The sequence below is a fragment of the Crocuta crocuta genome, unplaced genomic scaffold (genome assembly GCF_008692635.1).
Source record: "Crocuta crocuta isolate KB4526 unplaced genomic scaffold, BGI_CrCroc_1.0 scaffold140, whole genome shotgun sequence".
NCBI lineage: Eukaryota > Metazoa > Chordata > Mammalia > Carnivora > Hyaenidae > Crocuta > Crocuta crocuta.
In genome coordinates, this window is record NW_027527775.1 from 891,577 (window position 1) to 911,586 (window position 20,010).

The following is a 20,010-nucleotide window of genomic DNA, read 5'->3' on the forward strand; positions in this document are numbered from 1 at the left end:
TTTATCAAGCCATATATTTTTAACAGTCATTGTGAAAGAAATCTAGATAGTTTCTGAAAGTGGCCTGGAGGCTAACACACTGTATTGATTTTAAGGCCTCCCTGTATGTGAGAGAGTATTGCTATCACATAACTCTTTAGGAGTGATTTGGCCCATGGATCATCAGAAATCACTTTAAATGTACTTTGAGTGACAGCGCCCGGTGTTAGTCATCATTATCAACAAACACTTCCTGAATGCTGACTAAGTACTTTGCAGTACTGTGCTGGGATTGCCATTAGCTGTTTCCAGCTACAGCCATTTCCAGAACAAAACCTCATTGAGTATGCCCTTAGGAAGGAAAAATCATTTTAGCTGCTGTTTTCATGGTAGATAGACACTACATTCCTGCATAGATCACTGAGTGCCTTCATTTTGCTATATGACAATAACAAGCAAGTTACTTCTCCTTCTGAGTAAAAATTTAATTCCACCTATGAAGAAACAAAAATGTGGGAAAGCTCATTGGTAAATATTATTTAAAATAATTTTTTATACAAGATGCTTTCTATAAAATTATGATCATTGCCAAGAACACAGATTTAACCTTAATACTTTCTACTGTAGGATGAGCTAAATTAAGGACCAATGCAGTTTTAGTTGTTTAGGAAAAAAAAAAGAAACCCAGACAAACAATAAGAAACCAAGAGAAAGGTTAGGTGATGGATACAATCCAAAGAATTTTACTAACATCAGAAAGCAGCCTCTAGATTTTATTAACAATCTGATTCCTATCAGTTTCAGGTAGAACTTATTCAACCTCGTTTTATATTGTTGGGGAAAAGGTGACAGAGAGAGATGAAGCATTGGTGATTTCAAAACTTTTTATAGAATAAACTTGAAAGTTTTTAGAAATTACCAAAGTCACTCAAAACTTTCCCGATCTGACATTCCCTAAAAATGAACTGAACACTCCTTGTAGCAATTAACATGTAAAGCATCAGTTAAGCCCTAAAGTTGTTACTATAACCTGAGAAGATTTTAAACTCCCCCCACCATTCACAGCTAAAAGGCCAACAAATAAATTACTACCTTAATATATTCACTGAAATGGCCTGCAAGAGTTAATGGTTACCCAAGAGCCTATTTTACCTTCAGAACACCTTGGAACATAAACCAAATCTTATTCAATGTGAAAAGAGTCAATATTACTGCATTCCCCTATCATAGGTTGGAACATTTTTATTTCCATATTGTAGGCAAGGAATTGAGACACAAGAAGGAAGTTCACTCTTAGATACATAGTAACTTCTATAGAACAGCCAATGCTAATATCAGGCTTGTTATTAATTTGATTCTAAAAGTCATATTAAATAGCCCTTAGAGTAAATGTACAATGAAGTTCCTGGACGAAATTTCTGATGTTAGTGTACTTTGTATTTCATGGTTTTCACTTTTCTCTGCTGGATAATTTTTAAAACAATCCTTGGAGGTAGGTTACTAAATGTAGCTATTTTTCATTGAATTTAAGTATTGCTGAAGAAAAATTCTAAAATAAGTGAAGTTACAGGAAAATTAATCAGAGCCACAATACAAATAAGAGGGCATCAACTTTACTGCTAGAATATTTTCTTTGATGTCAAAGTCAAGAACATTAAGGCAAAAAGTTGGGTACTTGCCTTGCCCAACAAAATATAAGGGCTTTGTATATATCTTGCTGTGGTGACTTATAAAAGGGCAAGGAATTTGGCATATTAGTTTGGCACTGTCTCACAACTACCATGCCATCCGCATTTCAAAATTTAAATAACAGTTAAATAACAGTAATACTGGAAAAGTTTCTGAATATAGTTTTGTCTTTAGAAGAGCAAGCTATGCTACTTCATTAATGTTTTCTTCCAAAGGAGATTTGCAAAATACAGTCGGCAGGATTTAAAAAAAAAATGCTAGGGCTGCATTTTAAAAGTGTGGCTTCTTAAAACCACTGCATAAATACAGATAAACTTTATATTCATTCCTTTACTGTTTACTAACTACACAGAAAGGAAGTGTTTAAAAAGCCCAGCAAGCTCTCATATTGCAGTTTCAGATACCATATTTCTCCAAGGGTAAACAGAAATAATTAAGGTAATTATTGTTCGGATCCTCTGGCAGCAAAGCACATGTTTATTTTAAGCAATAGATGTTCAAAAGATCTTTGAAAATGTAGGATTCTACCTGAACCACCGTTTCATAAGAAAAGAGAAAAAGTATATATCTGCAGCCAGATTTTTACAAGGCTGCAGCAGCCTTTCTTGTTCATGTAAATAACTTCACGGCTGAAGAGCTGAGTCATTGTTTTTTCCAAGAGTCCTTTCTCACCAAGTAAAAGAAAACAATATATTCTGCTGTACCCCGCCCCCAGAAGCCAAAGCACTGTAGCCATTAATTAGAGTGTCTTTGGGTGGCATTTGAGGCTCTACCAGTCCAAACATTCTACATTGTGGGTAAGGTATCAAATTAACCCCAGCGAGAAGCCTTGAAGAGGTTTTTAGCATGCCAGTAACACCCCTGGCCCATTTTGGATTGCAGAATGAGGAATGTGAAGGACTATTAAACACTCTGTAAAATGCTCACATCAGATCAGCATAAAGCCATACAGTGCAGGTGTTCCTGTAATTGGAAAAATGCTCTGTGTTCAATGGCCCCTCAAATTCACCCTCGTCTCAGTTACTCCTCTGGGTTTTACAAAGCAGTTTTAGGAAACCTAAGTGTTGACTGGACTTCTCTGAAGCTTACACACGTTGTGTGAAGTCAAGAGATCAGTTTTATTTTCCATCCACCTTTACTTAAGGAACTAGTATCCCTGTCAGGAAGACAAGGCATCTAAGGCTCCTTTTATAAGCTGGTTTGAAATCAAGGATCCAGATGCATGAAAAATTCACCCATGAGGAATTAAAGAATTTGTTGTATGAAGAATGTATTATAAACATTAGAAACTCTTTTATTTATAAAACTATTTTGTAACTCTGAGCTAACTGTATTCACAGAGTAATCCATACATTAATCCAAAGAAGACGATTGCATGCTTTATCTGAATACTTCTTGCACTGGCTAGAATGTTTTGGATTGCTGATTTCTGTTATGTTTACAGATGATGTCCTGATAGAAATTGTAAAGAACCAGAGAAGGAAGACTATCTGTTAGGCATTTAGTAGGCAGAGTGCTTGCCATTCTTCATGTTCTCTCCTTAGCAGTACGATAGCTTTGTTGGGTGAGCCATGTTCATTGACTTCTTCTGTAAGAAGCATCTGCTTCTTACTCTACCTGTAGAAAAATGTGTAATTTGGCTGCATTGTTAAAAGCAGAATTGCTTGTATTTGAAAGAAAACATTTTCCATCCTAATTACGTCTTCTCCTTTTTCAGTTGCAGGTCGTGAATCTCTGAAACAAGAAGCTGTTCTCTTGCACAGCTATCTGGACTCACATCTGCTTGAAAAGTAAATACCTTGTGCAGAAAGGCTACTCTCACAGAGAAATGGCTTTCTCTGAGAAAATACCTCAGCACTAAACACATCATTATTAAGAAATTTCTCACCAAATTAATTACTTTTTTTAATGCAGGGCTAATGAAACATATGATAGCATGTGAAGTCCAAATATTCCAAATATTAGAACATGGAATAGAGAAGATGCATCCCACGCCTTCTCCCACTTTCTTTTCCAGATATTACAGACCAAAGTCTGAGGCCAGACTGATGACCAAATATAAGCAGTGGAAGAATCAGATGTTAGTTTAGGTAAAATGAAAATGAAAACTAAAAATTTCATTAGTTATAGAACTGAAATGGATCTTTTAAAGATGGAAAATTAGATCACCATCCCCACTCAGTAGAACCAAAGCTAGACAAGGACTTTCATGAGTACTTTGAATTTTCTTTATAAATTATATAAAATATGATAAATATGATAAAGAATGATGATGATATACTTGGTTTTGATAATAAGGCTCCTCATTGGAAAGTTGTCTTTACAGAGTATTTGAAAAGATCAGGAACTCTCCTTGTATTTCGTATGTTATTAGTTAATTGGTGAAAATCAAAGTTAAGTACCTAAAATACTTCTCAAAACTGACAGCATCCATTGGAAGGGTTAATATACTTTGGTCATCCTTATCATTTTACCAATAGTTCATGTACTGGTCATTTTTATTATGTATTATATCTATATATACTATATGCTTTCCCATATAAAAACTACCTTTTATAATACCTTTTATACCATCTGTAATATGGTACCTTTAAAACAAAATTGTGAATATATGGGAATGTTTTTAAAAAACACGTGCATGGTATGCATGCTGTCTAATGACACATTGGTACAGATGTATTGAAAGTATACTTAGGAACATGTTGCACAACAATGAAGGACATCAGATTCATTTCATTGGTATAGATTCTCTTTGTTTCATTTTATATTAGTGTGTCATCAGTTACCTGCCATTTTCTTAAAATTAGCAAATGTAACTTCTAATTTTTAATTGGCAAATTATCATTTTGCCTGGATTTTCAAGTTGAGGGATAATTTAACAATACAGAATACAGTAAATGAGCAAGCTCTCAGGTTATAGACAAAGATTTCACTATGCGTAAGATACTATATGGCACACTGGGGTGCCTAGGTGGCTCAGCTGGTTACGTGCTGACTCGTGGGTTCGGCTCAGGTCATGATTTCACGGTTTCATGAGGTCAAGCCTCACATGAGGCTCTGAGCTGATGGCGTGGATCTTGCTTGGAATTCTTTCTTTCCCCTTCTCTGCCACCACCCCACTCATGCTGTCTCTGTCTCCCTCAAAATAAATAAATAAACTTAATAAACAAAGAAGGATAATATATGGGACCAATGATAATATAACCCTGAATGTTAAAATACATCAGCCTTTACAGGATAAAAAAGTTTCAAATCATTGCTCAAGTAAATATCTTAAAGTAACAATTCTTATAAATCATAATTATAATAGCATTTTTAAAAGATGAAATTAAAGGATTAAATGTGCGTTTTCATGTAATACTTTCCACAACAGATATGCTTCATTTGGCACAATAGATGAATTACTATATAGCTGTTTCCCTTTTCCCCCCTCTGGTAAATTGTTCATAAGTTAAATACCTAAGGGAAGATTGCCAATTAAAAGAATTCAATAATGAATCATTGTGTTAATATAAAACTTAATCTTCTTGTTAAACGTGGATTTTTGTTTATAAAGTTAATTTTAAAGTTGATTTGAATTGGGCACAAACATTTGTTTATGTGTAATGGTGATGGTTTGTGTTAAAGGAAAAATTCATTAAATGATACACACAGTACCAATCACTTAAAACCTATGATCATTGCAATTGTTCAAGGTTCTGTACCACCCAAGAGTGGTTTATCATTCATTAATAGCTTTCACAGAGTCGGTGCTTAACAGAGTCACACTTTTTCAATAAATTTTACCAATGTTAGTTGCTAAGTGCTATAAGCAAGATCTAGAGAAATAAATAGAAAGTATAAGCCTTGGCTTCTTAAACACATAATTTAAAAACTTGGAAAAAGTGAATATTGGAATAGGCAAGTGGAATAGGTCCTTTAAAAATAAAACTATTTTTTTAATTTCAATTTTTTTAAATTTCAGTAGTTCATCCTTTTACACACACACACACACACTGAGGAATATATAATATGTACAAAATGTGTTATGAATGAACGATGTGCATGTGTGTGATGAGAAATAGTGATAAAACTGTATGTGTTATTTTGTAACTTGCCTACGTTCCCTAATATCTGTCTTTTCCATTATTACTATGAGATGCTATTGAAATATTATTGCATCATATATATTGTAATCTTCAGAATATAACAGAATTATAGCTAAAAATAACAGAATAGATACAATTGAGCACTAAAGAATACTTCATGCAACCAAAATAAAACAAAAAAGTAAGCACAGAACAAAAATAACGGTGAGATGAATACAAAACGAATACCAAGATGGTGGATTTAAACCAATACATATCAATTACTGTATTAACTAAAACACAATGAGCAAACCATGTAAAAAGTAGACATAGCCATAAGAAAGAAAGAAATGTAATTAAATATTTTTTAAAAGTTCAAACTACCAATATGCTTTTTAAAGAAACACAAATTTAAATATAAAGGAACAGACAGAACACACATGGAGAGAAATATACAGACCAAGATCATCATAAGCATAAGAAAACTGGTGTGGCTCTATACAAAAACAGGTTTCAAGACAAAAAGTACACTTCAAGAAACCAAAAATAAAGATAAAAATTTCATGATCATGAAAGTTCATTGAAACAGGAAACCACAACAACTTTAAATGCATCTAATAATGGTGTTTCAAGAAAAAAGGCAAAAACTGACAGAAACAAGGAGAGGAAGAGACAAATAGAGGTTTTAAAACCTCTCATTTTAGTAATTGATAGAAAAATGGAAAAAATAAGTAATAATAGAGAAGATTTAAACAATACTATTCAGGCAAATTACATAATTGACATTTGCAGAACATTATACCACAACTGTAAAATACATTTTTCAAATGAACATGGACATTTCAAGGCAGATAATAGGTCGATTAATAATTCAAATGTTAATAAACATTAAACGATCAGAAAAGTAGATGTTCTGACTCTTACTATAACAGTATTAAAAGAGACCTCAAAACTAAGGTAATAGCTAGAAAATCTCCCAAATACTGGTATTTATTCAATACAATGAATTCTTAAATTCTTGAATTCTTAAATTACTCAAAGATGAAAGCAGAAGGGAAACTTAAAAATATTTTAAACAGAACTATTTTGAAAAGTATATTAGAAGAGAAATATAAATTACATAAGTTTGTATCTTAAAGAGCTACAAAAAAGAGCAAATTAAACACAAAGAAGGTAGAAGAAAGGATTCACTATAAATAAAAATGAAAATAAATAAAATAGAAAAACATACTGGAGAAAATTAAAAAGATAAAACCTAATGCTTTGAAAGGATGAATAAAATTGCAAGATGAATCAAGCAAAGAGAAACAAAATAATTTACCAATATGTGGAATGAAATAAGGGACTCACTACCTACCATACAAACACTGCAGTCTTTATGTCAATAAATTCAACAAATTAGATACAATGGAAGAATTCCTTTTAAACAAAAGTTACCAAAACTGACATATAAACATATAGGGAAAGTATGTTTATATTGAATTCATACTTTACAACTTTTCCACAAATAAAATACAGGCATGAATGAGTTACTTGGTAAATTCTATCAAATATTTGGTGAAGATATAATACCAATCTTATAAATTCTTTTAGAAAATAGTGAATAAAAGAAAAACTGTACAGCTTATCTCATAAAGCTCCCATACACATGATATCAACACATGACATAGATATTAGAAGAAAAGGAAATTGCAAAGAGGTATCTATCATGAATATAGGCTCAAAAGCCTTAAAAAGTGGATAAGAAGCTGCAATCCAGAAATAGGCACAAAAGCATGATGACCAAATAGTTTATTCTAGGATCTTAAGCAAGATTGTTTAAACATTCAAAAAATCAACCAATGTACCCATCATACCAAAACAGTAAAGCAAAAAAAAAAAAAATTGCCCTTTCATAAGGAGCAAACAAACGATTTTACAAAATTACTGTTTAAGTTTTAAATATGGAGACAATTGGGAATAAAAAGGAAACTCCTTGATTTGAAGAAGGGAATCTTAAAAAAAATCCCTCTAGTTCACATCTTACTGTTTGCTAAAATGTGTACCCTGAAAAACTATGCCATTTATTATATAGATAAATTAAATTCCAAAAATAGTTCTTGTCAAATGTTTTATGTGTGCTTTAGATACTAAGTATATTCATCAATTATTTGGTCAAAGTTTATATATAAACATGTACACCTACATACACACACAGGTAGTCTTATTAAATTAATCATGTCACTCAAATCACTTGTATCTTTATGATTTTTTTCCAGGGATGGGTGCATAATTTAGTAAGAGATACTTTTATAACTCTTAATGTTATTTTAGAATTTTTATTTTGGCATTAATTCTATTAATTTTTGCTCTATCTATTTTAAGTCTGAGTTATTAAATGCATCATGGTAGGTTATAAAAGTGGCCACCAATTCTCCCCCCTCTCTGAATTTACCCCTTCACACATGAATGTTTCAGGTCTTCTACTGAGAGGTCGAGTCTTTGGTCCATCCCTTGAATCTAGTGTAGCCGAGTGACTAGTGTTGATAGATGGGACAAGGAGATTAACAAAGCTGAACATTGGAAACCACTGGTGCCCTCTCCTTTCTTGCTACTGTTCAGATCCCTGTTACCATGGGTACGGGAAGAAGTCAAGGATCTGGTAGCATGACGAAAAGCAGGCGATTCTGTCACTGCAGTCACTCTGGGTGAGAACCACAGGGATGGGTCCCACATAAATGGTCAGCCCACTGAATCACAAAACAATAAGCAAAAATAAAGCCAAGAGTCCTAAATGGTCTTGTTTTGAAAACTATGTTTACTGGTAAAATATTTATATTACATTATTGGCTGGTTATAGCTATTAGAAATGAATTAAAATAAGGTATTTTTAATTTTTCTCAGTTTTACTCTTTTAACATACTAAAACACACTATATCAATAAATATAACCCCACACAAACAAAACACTTCGGGGTTTCCTCAATAATTTCTAAGAGTATAAATGAGTCCTTACACCAAAGAAAAATTGAAAACCTGTTAGATTCATCTAATCTAAGTTAGATGCAGTTTAGACAATTCTATTTTTATCTGTCTTCATGTATTTCATCTATTTGCCTTACTGTACTATATTCTGTATAATTTTTTTCAGAAAATTGTTTCTAGTTCACTAGTTCTCTTTTCAGTTGTGTCCAATTTACTCTTTGATTTTTCCAATGACTTTTAAATGTCAATAGCTTTTGGGGCACCTAGGTGGCTCTGTCACTTGAGCTTCCGACTCTAGGTTTTGGCTCAGGTCACGATCCCAGGGCTGTGGGATTGAGCCTTGTACACAGCTTTGCGCTGACCATGGAGCCTGCTGGAGTTTCTCTCTCTCTCTCTCTCTCTCTCTCTCTCTCTCTCTGCCCCTCCCATGCTCACGTGCACACATGCCTATGCTCTCCCCTAAATAAATAAATACATTTTAAAAATAAAAATAAGTACCAATAACTTTTCCACAAAAGGCATTTTGTATGTCACCTCTGATAGTTCTGCTCTGTAAAGTCCTTGGTGTTATAAATCTGATATGATAGGCCTTGATTACTCATACACTTCTTGTTTTTTTTTTTTTATTGTTAAGTTTTATTCATCCAAACCTAATTCTCATGAACGTGGTGGGCCTGGATTAAGGATGAAATTCATTAAAGCAATATTCTTTTATTTCTGACAGGAGGTGCTACCCACCTCCAAGCACTCCAAGGTGATTTTTATAGGTGACATTTCCCTGAGTAGGCAAGGAATGCAAATTCAAACCACAAACCCTCATAAAGAAAGGCTTCCTAATTCTCAGGGAAAACAATTAGAATCATCATGTGTGTTTCTTTCACATGGAACGAACCTCCATTCTAAGAGGTCAAGTCTCAGCTTAAAATTTACGCTGAGTTTATGACACTCTGCATTGCCCCATCTTTATCCAGCATTCTCAGATTTAGATTCTTCTCTCTGCCAGCCCTAAATTCTAGTGTCCTGTTCCCATCAAAGCTCTTTTCCTGCCAAAACCTTTTCAGGGCATTCAGGGCAGTCCCAATCTCTATATTTATTTACCGCTCTCATATTGGCTTACTCTCTTTGGGGAGAAGCAGGGTACGGAGGCCCTTGGGGATCTCCATCCGCTTCTTATAAACTCAGCAACACATCTAAAAGTTTACAGTTGTAATTTATCCAACATCTGTGTGTTTTCTGCTAGAAGGGCATTTTAGAACATCTACTCTGCCATCCTGATGGAAATGTAAAACTGGACCCCGTGTCCTCAGGTATTTTCTGAATTAATTCATTAAACATTGTATCATGACACACATACAATGATAAAGCGAGGCATGTATCTAAGCCACACAGCTTAATTTTGCTGCCTGTGAAAATTATAATGAAAAGGTAAAAGTTAAACAAGATTCCAAAATTATTTCTTTGGGGCTTGGCAAACTTGGAAGCTGTTTGGTTTCAGACAACCAGAGAAAAGTGGAAAATTACTGTTTCAGGAATTTGGGGCCTAGGAAACATGGCTCAATGTGTACCTGTTTTACAAAAAAAAAAATATGTACAGCTGTGAACAAAACCACCCATAATTTGCAACACTCCCTCATTTTCTGAAGTATTCTATTTCTCAGCCTTTGCTGAGTCATACGGCTCACCAGCAGAAAACAAACATTCAGGCTCTCTCTTACTGTATTTTAAACTAAGTGATATGTTGGAAATTATAGAGCTGACCAGCATGATAGGATTAGAATGCTGACACATAGATAATCCAATGGTTTTTTTTAGACCATTCAGCTCATGCAGTTTGATGTAAATACTGTAATATCACCTGCCTCCTTCTGCATGCTCATTAAAAAATACAAATAAATCCAGGCTTACTTTGACTTTAATGGTTATGGAGTCTGTGTTCTGCATTCTACACTTGCACAGTTCTGCTCCAATTCCATTCAAAGTATAGCCTGAAAATTTCCACTTTATAAAATACAACTTTTTTCCTTCTTTCTTTCTTTCTTTCTCTTTCTCTTTCTGTCTCTCCCTTTCTTTCTTTTCTTTCTTTTTCTTTCTTTCTCTTTCTCTCTCTCTCTTTCTTCTTTCTTTCTTTCCTTCCCTCCCTCCCTCCTTCCTTCCTTCCTTCCTTCCTTCCTTTGCAGTTCAGAGCTTAGGAATTTATTTTGTTTTCTGTCAAGGAGCCTGACCCATGTACTGAGTGTTCCGATTACATGATTTGTGGTGAAGAAGAGATAGGGTGATTTGAAGTCAGGTGTCCTTTTAAAATATTACCGACATAAACCCTGGAAGTTTGAGGTCTCCTGTTTTTTGTTATATTTCCAATGACATGTGACAAACCTGAAAAATAGAGCTTCTTGATAATGACAACAAAAAATAGAATAAAGAAATACATGAAATAGCTTGGGCCAATGAAATAGAAAGAAAAGGTTCACTCCATTAGTTAAAATTTATTTAACCTGGTGATATAGGTTATATCTATGTATACCTCAAAGATGTTTTTTCATAATAGCACTAATACATTATATGAGAGTTTCAACAGGAGCCTGGNGTGTGTGTCATATCATAACTCAACTCCACGGACACAGAAGTTCCTGGGCTCTGGACCCTTCTAAACCTAGATCTATAGATCTCTTTATCTAGCTATTCAATTATATCCTTTAAAATATCCTTTGTTATAAATTAGCAGTAGTAAGTAAACTTTTCCTGGGTCTGTGAACTCCTTACTGAAACCAACAAGATGGTGGGAACCTCTCTATTTAAAAAAAAAAAAAGTTTATATGTTTTGAGAGACAGTGGGCATAACTGTGAGTGGGGGAGGGACTGAGAGAGAGAGAGAGAGAGTGAGAGAGAGAGAGAGAGAGAGAGAATCCCAAGCAGGCTCCACAGCTCCACACTGTTAGTGCAGAGCATGATGCAGGGCTCAGTCTCACAAAGCAAATAGTAAGATCATGACCTGAGCCAAAATAAAGAGTTGGTCACTTAACCTACTAAGCCACCCAGGTAGGCATGTGAACCTCTGATCTGTACCCAAGTTGGACAGAGCTGTGGGTAACCTGGGTACCTATAATTTGTGATCAGTGTTTGAAGCAGGGAGCAGTCTTAAGGGACTGAGCTCTTAACCTATGGGGTCTGAGCTAACTCTGACTAGTGACAGAATTGAACTGAATTGTAGGACACCTCACTGGAGTCAAAGAATCAGTTAGTGTTGTTTAAAACACTATGCCTCTGGTCACAGAAGCGGTCTGGGTGAGTAGTGAAGTAGTAAAACAACTTCTTAAATGCAACTTAAAGGCACATAAACAACAATGAAGCAATGCATATTTTCTGTTCTCAGGCCTCAGTTCTTAATTATTTTGCATGACCTGACAAGCCATTATAATGAATATCCCCCAGAAAATGCTTTGATGATTTTCCACTGGTGATTAAGACTTTTATGGGACTGTGATGGACAAAATTACTTTTCCCCAAATTTATATGTCAAAAACCTAATCTCCATGTGATTTTTTTTTTTAATAGTTTATTGTCAAATTAGTTTCCACATAACACTCAGTGCTCATCCCTACAAGTGTCCTCCTCCATGCCCATCCCCCCCTCCCCCCACATCCATCAGTCCTCAGTTTTTGTCAGCATTCAAGAGTCTCTCATGGTTTGCTTCTCTCCCTTTCCCCCACCATTTCCGCCCTTCTTCTCCCCCTTGTTCCTCCGTCAAGTTCCTCCTAATCCTCCTATACGTGCAAACATATGATATTTGTCCTTCTCTGTCTGACTTATTTCGCTCAGCATAACACCCTCAAGGTCCATCCATGTTGCTACACATGGCCAGATTTCATTGTTTCTCATTGCCATGTAGTATTCCATGGTATAGATAAACCACATCTTCTTGATCCATTCATCTGTTGATGGACACTTAGGCTCTTTCCATGTTTTAGCTATTGTGGAGAGTGCTGCTATGAACATTGGGGTACATGTGCTCCTATGCATCAGCATTTCTGTATCCCTTGGGTAAATTCCTAGCAGTGCTATTGCTGGGTCATAGGGGAGTTCTATTGTTAGTTTCCTGAGGAACCTCCACACTGTTTTCCAGAGGGGCTGTACCAGTTTACATTCCCACCAACAGTGTAGGAGGGTGCCCGTTTCTCCACATCCTCGCCAGCATCTAGAGTTCTCTGATTTGCTCATTTTAGCCACTCTGACTGGCGTGAGGTGGTATCTCAGTGTGGTTTTGATTTGTATTTCCCTGATGAGGAGGGATGCTGAGCATCGTTTCATGTGTCTGTTGGCCATCTGGATGTCCTCTTTGGAGAAGTGTCTGTTCATATCTTCTGCCCATTTCTTCACTGGGTTGTTTGTTTTTCGGGCGTGTAGTTTGGTGAGTTCCTTATATATTCTGGATATTAACCCTTTATCTGATATGTCATTTAAAACTATCTTTTCTACATGTGATTTTATTTTGAGATAGGGCCTTTAAAGAGATAATTAAGATGAAATGAGGTAATATGGATGGGTCCCTAATCTGATAGGACTGGTGTCCTTATAAGAAGAGGAAGAGACATCCCTGAGAAAAGACATGGTGAAGACAGAAGGAGAAGGCAGCTACCTGCAGGCAACGAGAGAGAACTTAGGAGGAATTCAGCTCTGCTGGCACTTTGGTCTTGAACTTCTAGCTTCCAGAAGTGTAAGGAAATAATTTTTTGAGCCACCAGTCTATGGTATTTTGTTATGGCAACCCTAGTTGACTAACATAGGTATGCTCCAGAACACAGTATTATAAAATGCTAGGATATCTTCCAAATATCCATTTTTGTGTTCCTCAATCTGTGTGGCATGAATAGCCCAGATGTTCAGAAATAGGTGCCTGGGTCGCTCAGTCAGAAGCATCTGACTTCAGCTCAGGTCCTGATCTCGTGGTTTGTGAGTTCAAGTCCCACATCAGGCTGTCTGCTCTTTGTGAAGAGCCTGCTTTGGATCCTCTGTCTCCCTCTCTCTCTGGACCCCCACCCACCGGCTCATGCTCTCACTCTCAAAAACGAATAAACATTAAAAAAAAAAAGTTCAAGATAAATTACTTCAGCACAAAAATTTCATAGATACAAAACTACGTATCTATGAAAAACAGATTCACAAAATACTATACTTCAATATACTTTTTTAATGAAGAAAATATTAGTGGAGTTAATTCAAATAATAATAATGACAATAAAATAACTACATATAAGTATTTAATAACATGGTATAATTATATAAGATTTGACCCTAATATTATAATAACATTTGATAAGTATTTCTTCTATGCCAGTCCCTGTACTCTTTTCATGCTTTCTTTACTATGAGAAAATTGAAGTGTGCAGAGATACTAATTAACTTGTAAATAGTCCTAGAGTTAATAAATAGCCTAGGAATCTATCACATTCTTAGGAGTCACTTGGCAGTGTGACCTACAGGGGAATAGGATTCATCAGATACTTCAAAGCAGAAGAAAAATTATGCCAAAACATGGACAGGGGCCAAGACTCCATTTATCAGCTGAGTAAGCTAAATGCCAAGAAAGTTTAAGAAATATATTCAAGATGAGACATCGAGTTAGCAGTAGAATCAAAACTAGAACCCACATTGATTAAATAATAGTCAAAATGTCCTTCTTTCCCCTCCTAGGGGAGAAATCATAAATTTTAAAAAGGACACTAAAATTAAAATTATATACAAATAAAAGGCACAGTAAATGGAATACAGTCAATGATATTGTAATAGTGTTGTCTGGTGACAGGGAGCCACACTTGCGGTGAGCATAGCATTGTGTACAGAGAAGGTGAATCACTATGCTGTGTACCTGAAACTAATGTAACACTGCGCGTCAACTATTCTCAAATTGAAAAGAAAATGAAAATGAGGTATGATAGTGAAAAATATAAGATCTAACCAGAACAAATATTGGATGACAAGAATAATTTGTGATTTACTTTATTTCCAATTCTGGTAGTTAGATTTCATATAATCATAATAAGAACACTCACAGTTTTAGTACACTTTATACCATTCATGCTTACATAAAAAAAAAACAAAACAAAACAACGTATTCAATGGGAAATAAGGAGAAGATGGTGGAAGAGTAGGAGAACGCTAGGCTCATCTAGTCCCATGATCAGAAGCAGATACCTAGCAAATCATCCTAAATGCCCTAGAAATTGACTTTAAAGACTGATAGAATAAACTCCACAACTCAAGGGAGAGAAAAGGCCACATCAAAGAAGTGCCTAGACTATACAGCCTATTGGATTTCTGCTTTCATAAAATTAATTACGATTGATAGACCTAAAAACCTTGTCATTAAAATATTTTTCTTTAACGGGGCACCTGGGTGGCTTAGTTGGTTAAACATCCAACTTTGGCTCAGGTCATGAGCTCACTGTTTGTGAGTTCGAGCCCCACATCAGGGTCTCTGCTGTCAGCACAGAGCCCACTTTGAATCCTCTGTCCCCTTCTCTCTGCCCTGCTGTTCTCTCTCTTTCTCTCAAAATAAATAAATAAACCTATAAAAATGCAAAAAAAAATTCTTTTATAATGTGTATTCTCTGTTCACTGGTGAAAAATGCTGTCCTTTTGTGTCTACTCCCAATTAGATAAACTTTTTCATAAAGTAATTTAACATTAAAGAAGCTTATTCAATAATGAACTGATGTTGATAAAATATGGGTTGTTAACAAATTTTCAAGAAATCAACAAGAAATGATAAATAAAATTTCTCCATATCTTAAAGAAAAACTACTTGTAAATTGTATATTGAGAGAATTTTGATTATGAAATATATATTTAAACATTCAGTTTAGGTTTTCACTTGGAATTTTAGCCTCCTTTATAGATACATTAAAGATTAAGAGTTGGGAGCACCAAATGATAAATTTAGTTTTTAAGGACACACAGTATCTTCTAAGCATACATATTAGCAGGAGAGGGGCAGAGAGAGAGAGAGAGAGAGAGAGAGAGAGAGAGAATCCCAAGCTGGTCTATGCTCAGCACAGAGCCAAATGTTGGCTCTATCTCAGGACTATGAGATCATAACCTGAGCCAAAATTAGGAGTTGGACACCTAAATGATTGAGCCAACCAGGTGCCCTGTTTGTTTTTCTGACTTAATCTTATAGGTGTTTCATCTTTTCTTCCCCCATGTTATCTAACTCATATAGGATTTAGAGAGAATAATCTTAGAAAATCAGTATGATTGGAATTTTCAAGAAAAAGGAAATCTATGGATCAATCCGAAGAAAATCTTGATGAAATGTTTTCAACTAATTTAAAAGGTCGTATTTGGAAAGAAAATAAAATATTTTGATAGAAACATGCTTTGCTTTTATTGTTCTAGGAAAGTTTCCTAGCAATGTAATGGATCCCAGATCATAGAAAGCTTTCTCTTACAGACAAGTCTCGTGAGACAAATGTTAGGTGGGCATCACCTATTCTTGGGGCCTGGGAATGCCATGTGGGAACTATCATGCAGCTATCTGAAAGCTTCAAGCAGAAGAATGTGTATTTCTCCATTTTCATGTCTAAGATTGATGAAGCTTATTAAATCACACCAGAAATCTGAAATCAGTTATACTGTTTTTGTACAATGTCCTTTGTATAATATACAGTATATTGTTATATTGTGTTTACTGATAACAATAAGCCAATAGTCTCCAAACTTCCATTTGAATCTGGTTTCTTAAAAATATTATTAAGTAGGAATGTTAAATTTCTTAAAATATAATATCTATATAAAATGAATAGATATCCCATTAATAGCTAATCACTCTTTAAAACATTACTAGGAATAATGTAAAATATGAGATTGGAATATTCCTCATGACTATAGATGCAAAAAATCTCAACTATTACAAAATTAATTAAATAGCACATTAAAAAGGGGACACACCATGACCAAGTGGATTTATCCCTGGGATATAAGAGTGGTTCAAAATGAGCAAAACAGTAAATGTGATATACCACATTAATAGAATAAAAGATAAAAATCATATGATCATCTTAGAAGATGCAAAAAAAGCATCTGAAAAAATACAACCTTGCTTCATGATAAAAACACATAACAAATTGTATATAGGAGGAATAGATCTAGCATATTAAGACCATATATGACAAACCCAGAACCAACCCAGAAAAAGATCAGGAACAAGACAAGGTGCCCACTCTTAACATTCTTATGAAATATAGTGCTAGAATTCCTAGCTAGAATAATTAGGCAATGAAATGATATACAAGGCAATTAATAAGAAAGAAATAAGTAAAATTATCTTTGTTTGCAATGATAAGAATCTATAGAAAAACCTAAAGATGTCTCCAAAAAACTACTATAACTAATCAACACATTTGATAACTTTTGAAGGAAATAAAATTAACATACAGAGGCACCTGAATGGCTCAGTGGGTTGAATGCCTGACTCTTGATTTTGGCGTAGGTCATGATCTCACAGTTCATGAACTTGAGCCCCAGGTTCGACTGTGTGCTGATAGGGTGGATCCTGCTTGGGATTCTCTCTCTCCCTCTCTCTCCCTACTTCTCTCTCTCTTTCTCTCTCAAAATAAATAAATAAACAAACATAGAAAATACAGAAAAGAGTTGTGTTTCTATACACTAACAATGGAATATCTGAAAAAGATATAAAGAAAATAACCTCAATCACAAGAGCATCAACAACACTAAAATACCTGGAAATAATTTAACCAAGAAGTTGAAAGATCTGTATACTGAAAACTACAAGGCTTTGATGGAAGTCACTGAAGAAGACACAATAAATGGAACGATATCCTGTGTTTGTAGATCAGAAAAATTAATATAGTTAAAATGTCCATACTAACCAAATTCATCTAGAGATTCAATGCAATCCCTATCAAAATTCCACTGGAGTTTTTCACAGAAATAGAAACAAGCCTAACATTTGTTTGAAGCCACAAAAATTCTCTGACTAGACAAAACAATCCTGAGGAAAAAGAACAAAACCAGAGGTATCATACTTTCTGATTTCAAACAATATTACAAAGTCATAGTAGTCAAAACGGCATGATATTGGCATAAAGAAAGATACATAGACCAATCGAATAGAATCAAAGGCCCAAATATACATCCTCCCTCGTGTCATCACCTAATACTTGACAAGGGAGCCAAGAATACTCAGTGAGAAAAGGAATATGTTCTCCAGTAAATGGTGTTAGAAAAACTAGATAGCCGCATGAAAAGAATGACATTGAACTCCTATTTCACTCCACTCATAAAAATAACTTGAAATAGATTAAAGCCTTAAATATAAACCTGAAACTCTAAAACTCCTAGAATAAAACAAAGAAAAAGCTTCTTGACATACATCTTGGCAGAAATTACCTGGATATAATAGCAAAAGCATAAGCAACGAAAGCAAAAATTAATGAGTGGGATGGTATCAAAGTGGAAACTTCTGCACAGAAAAAGAAAGCATTAAAATCTAAAGGTAATCGGGGCGCCTGGGTGGCTTAGTCGGTTAAGCGTCCGACTTTCGCTTCGGTCATGATCTCGCGGTTCGTGGGTTCGAGCCCCGCGTCGGGCTATGTGCTGACTGCCAGCTCAGAGCCTGGAGCCTGTTTCAGAGTCTGTGTCTCCCTCTCTCTCTGACCCTCCCCTGCTCACGCTGTCTCTCTCTCTCTCTCCTAGACATAAAAAAAAAAAAAAAATCTAAAGGTAATCTATGGTACAGGACAAAATATTTGCCAACCATGTGTTATATACAGGGTTGATAGTCAAAACATTTAGAGAACTAATAGAACTCAATATTAGAAAAATAACCCAACTAAAAAATGAATAGAGGAGTCAACTACATATTTTTTCCAAAAAAAGATGTACAAATGGCCAACAGGTGCATGAAAAGATGCTCAACATCACAGATCATTGGGAAAATGCAAATCAAAGTCATTATGAGATACCAGCTCACCCCTGTTAGAATGGCTATCAACAAAAGACAAAAGACAAGATATCATAAATGTTGGTGATAGTGTGAAGAGGGACCCTTGTGTACTGTTGGTGGAAATGTAAATGGGTGGAGTCAGTATAGAAAATAGTATGGAGGCTCATAAAAAAAATTAAAAACAGAACTACCATATTATCCAGCAATCTCACTCCTGGGTATATATCCAAAGGAAATGAAAACAGGATCTTGAAGAGATATCTGTATCTCCATGTTTATTACAGTACTATTCACAATGGCCAAGAAATAGAAACAACTTAAGTGTCCATCAATAGGTGAATGGATAAAGAAGATGTGGTAGATCTATGTGTGTATATGTGTGTGTATACACATACAAATACAAAGAAAAATGTTTTAGCTGCGAGAAAGAAGGAAATTCTATCAATTATGACAACTTGGATGAATCTTCACTGCATTATATTAAAATAAGTCAGACAGAGAAAGAAAAATACTATATGGTATCACTTACATGTAGAATCTATAAAAGCCTAACTCAGATAAAACACAGTGATAAACTATAGTGGTGGTTAACAGGGGTTGAAATGGGGGAAATGGGGGAGATATTGGTCAGAGGGTACAAACTTCTAGTTGTAAGATTAACAAGTTCTGAGGATCTAATATAAGCATGGTGATTATAGCTAATAACTGTATTATATACTTTAAAGTTGCTAGGACAGTAGATCTTAACTGTTGTCTCCACAAGAAAAAAAATGTTAATTATGTGATGGTAACGCTATGGTGGTAAGTATTTTGTAGTATATAAATGTATCAAATCAATAGGTTGTATACCTTAGGCTTACACCATGTTGAATCACAATATTGTACACTTAAAACTAATACTACATTGTATGTTAACTAACTGAATTTAAATACTTAAAGAAAAACTAAAAAAAGTCAGCTTTCCCTATTTATGAAGGCTTTTAATTATGGATTTTTCTTTCCTTGTGATTGCAAATTCAAAGATAACATACCACTGACCTCTTTTATGTGAAATATTTTGTGTCTAAAGGAAAATTGTATCTGGGAAATTCTATGTACATAGTTAAGATTGCATTTACCAACACTAATAAATAATGTAAAAAAATCCATGAATATTGATTTCAGAAAACCTTCTCTTTTAGAGATGAACCACAGTATAAGTTAAAGAGCAGTTCTTTTGAAATGCAAGACCAGAGGGGATGAGCAGGATATGTAGCTGTAAATACTAAACTTGTTTTTTCATTTAGAGAAGGTAATGGGTTTTCACATATAGCTATTATGTAAAGAAGGATTTGTAGAGTATTCGGGGGCA

General features: G+C 34.7%; 1 protein-coding gene across 1 annotated transcript in view; it reads right to left on the reverse strand.

The window, feature by feature from the left end:
* LOC144239071 (uncharacterized) overlaps positions 1–20,010 on the reverse strand; it is a 426,062-nt gene that overhangs the window by 282,762 nt on the left and 123,290 nt on the right. The gene's annotated exons all lie outside the window — the stretch shown is intronic.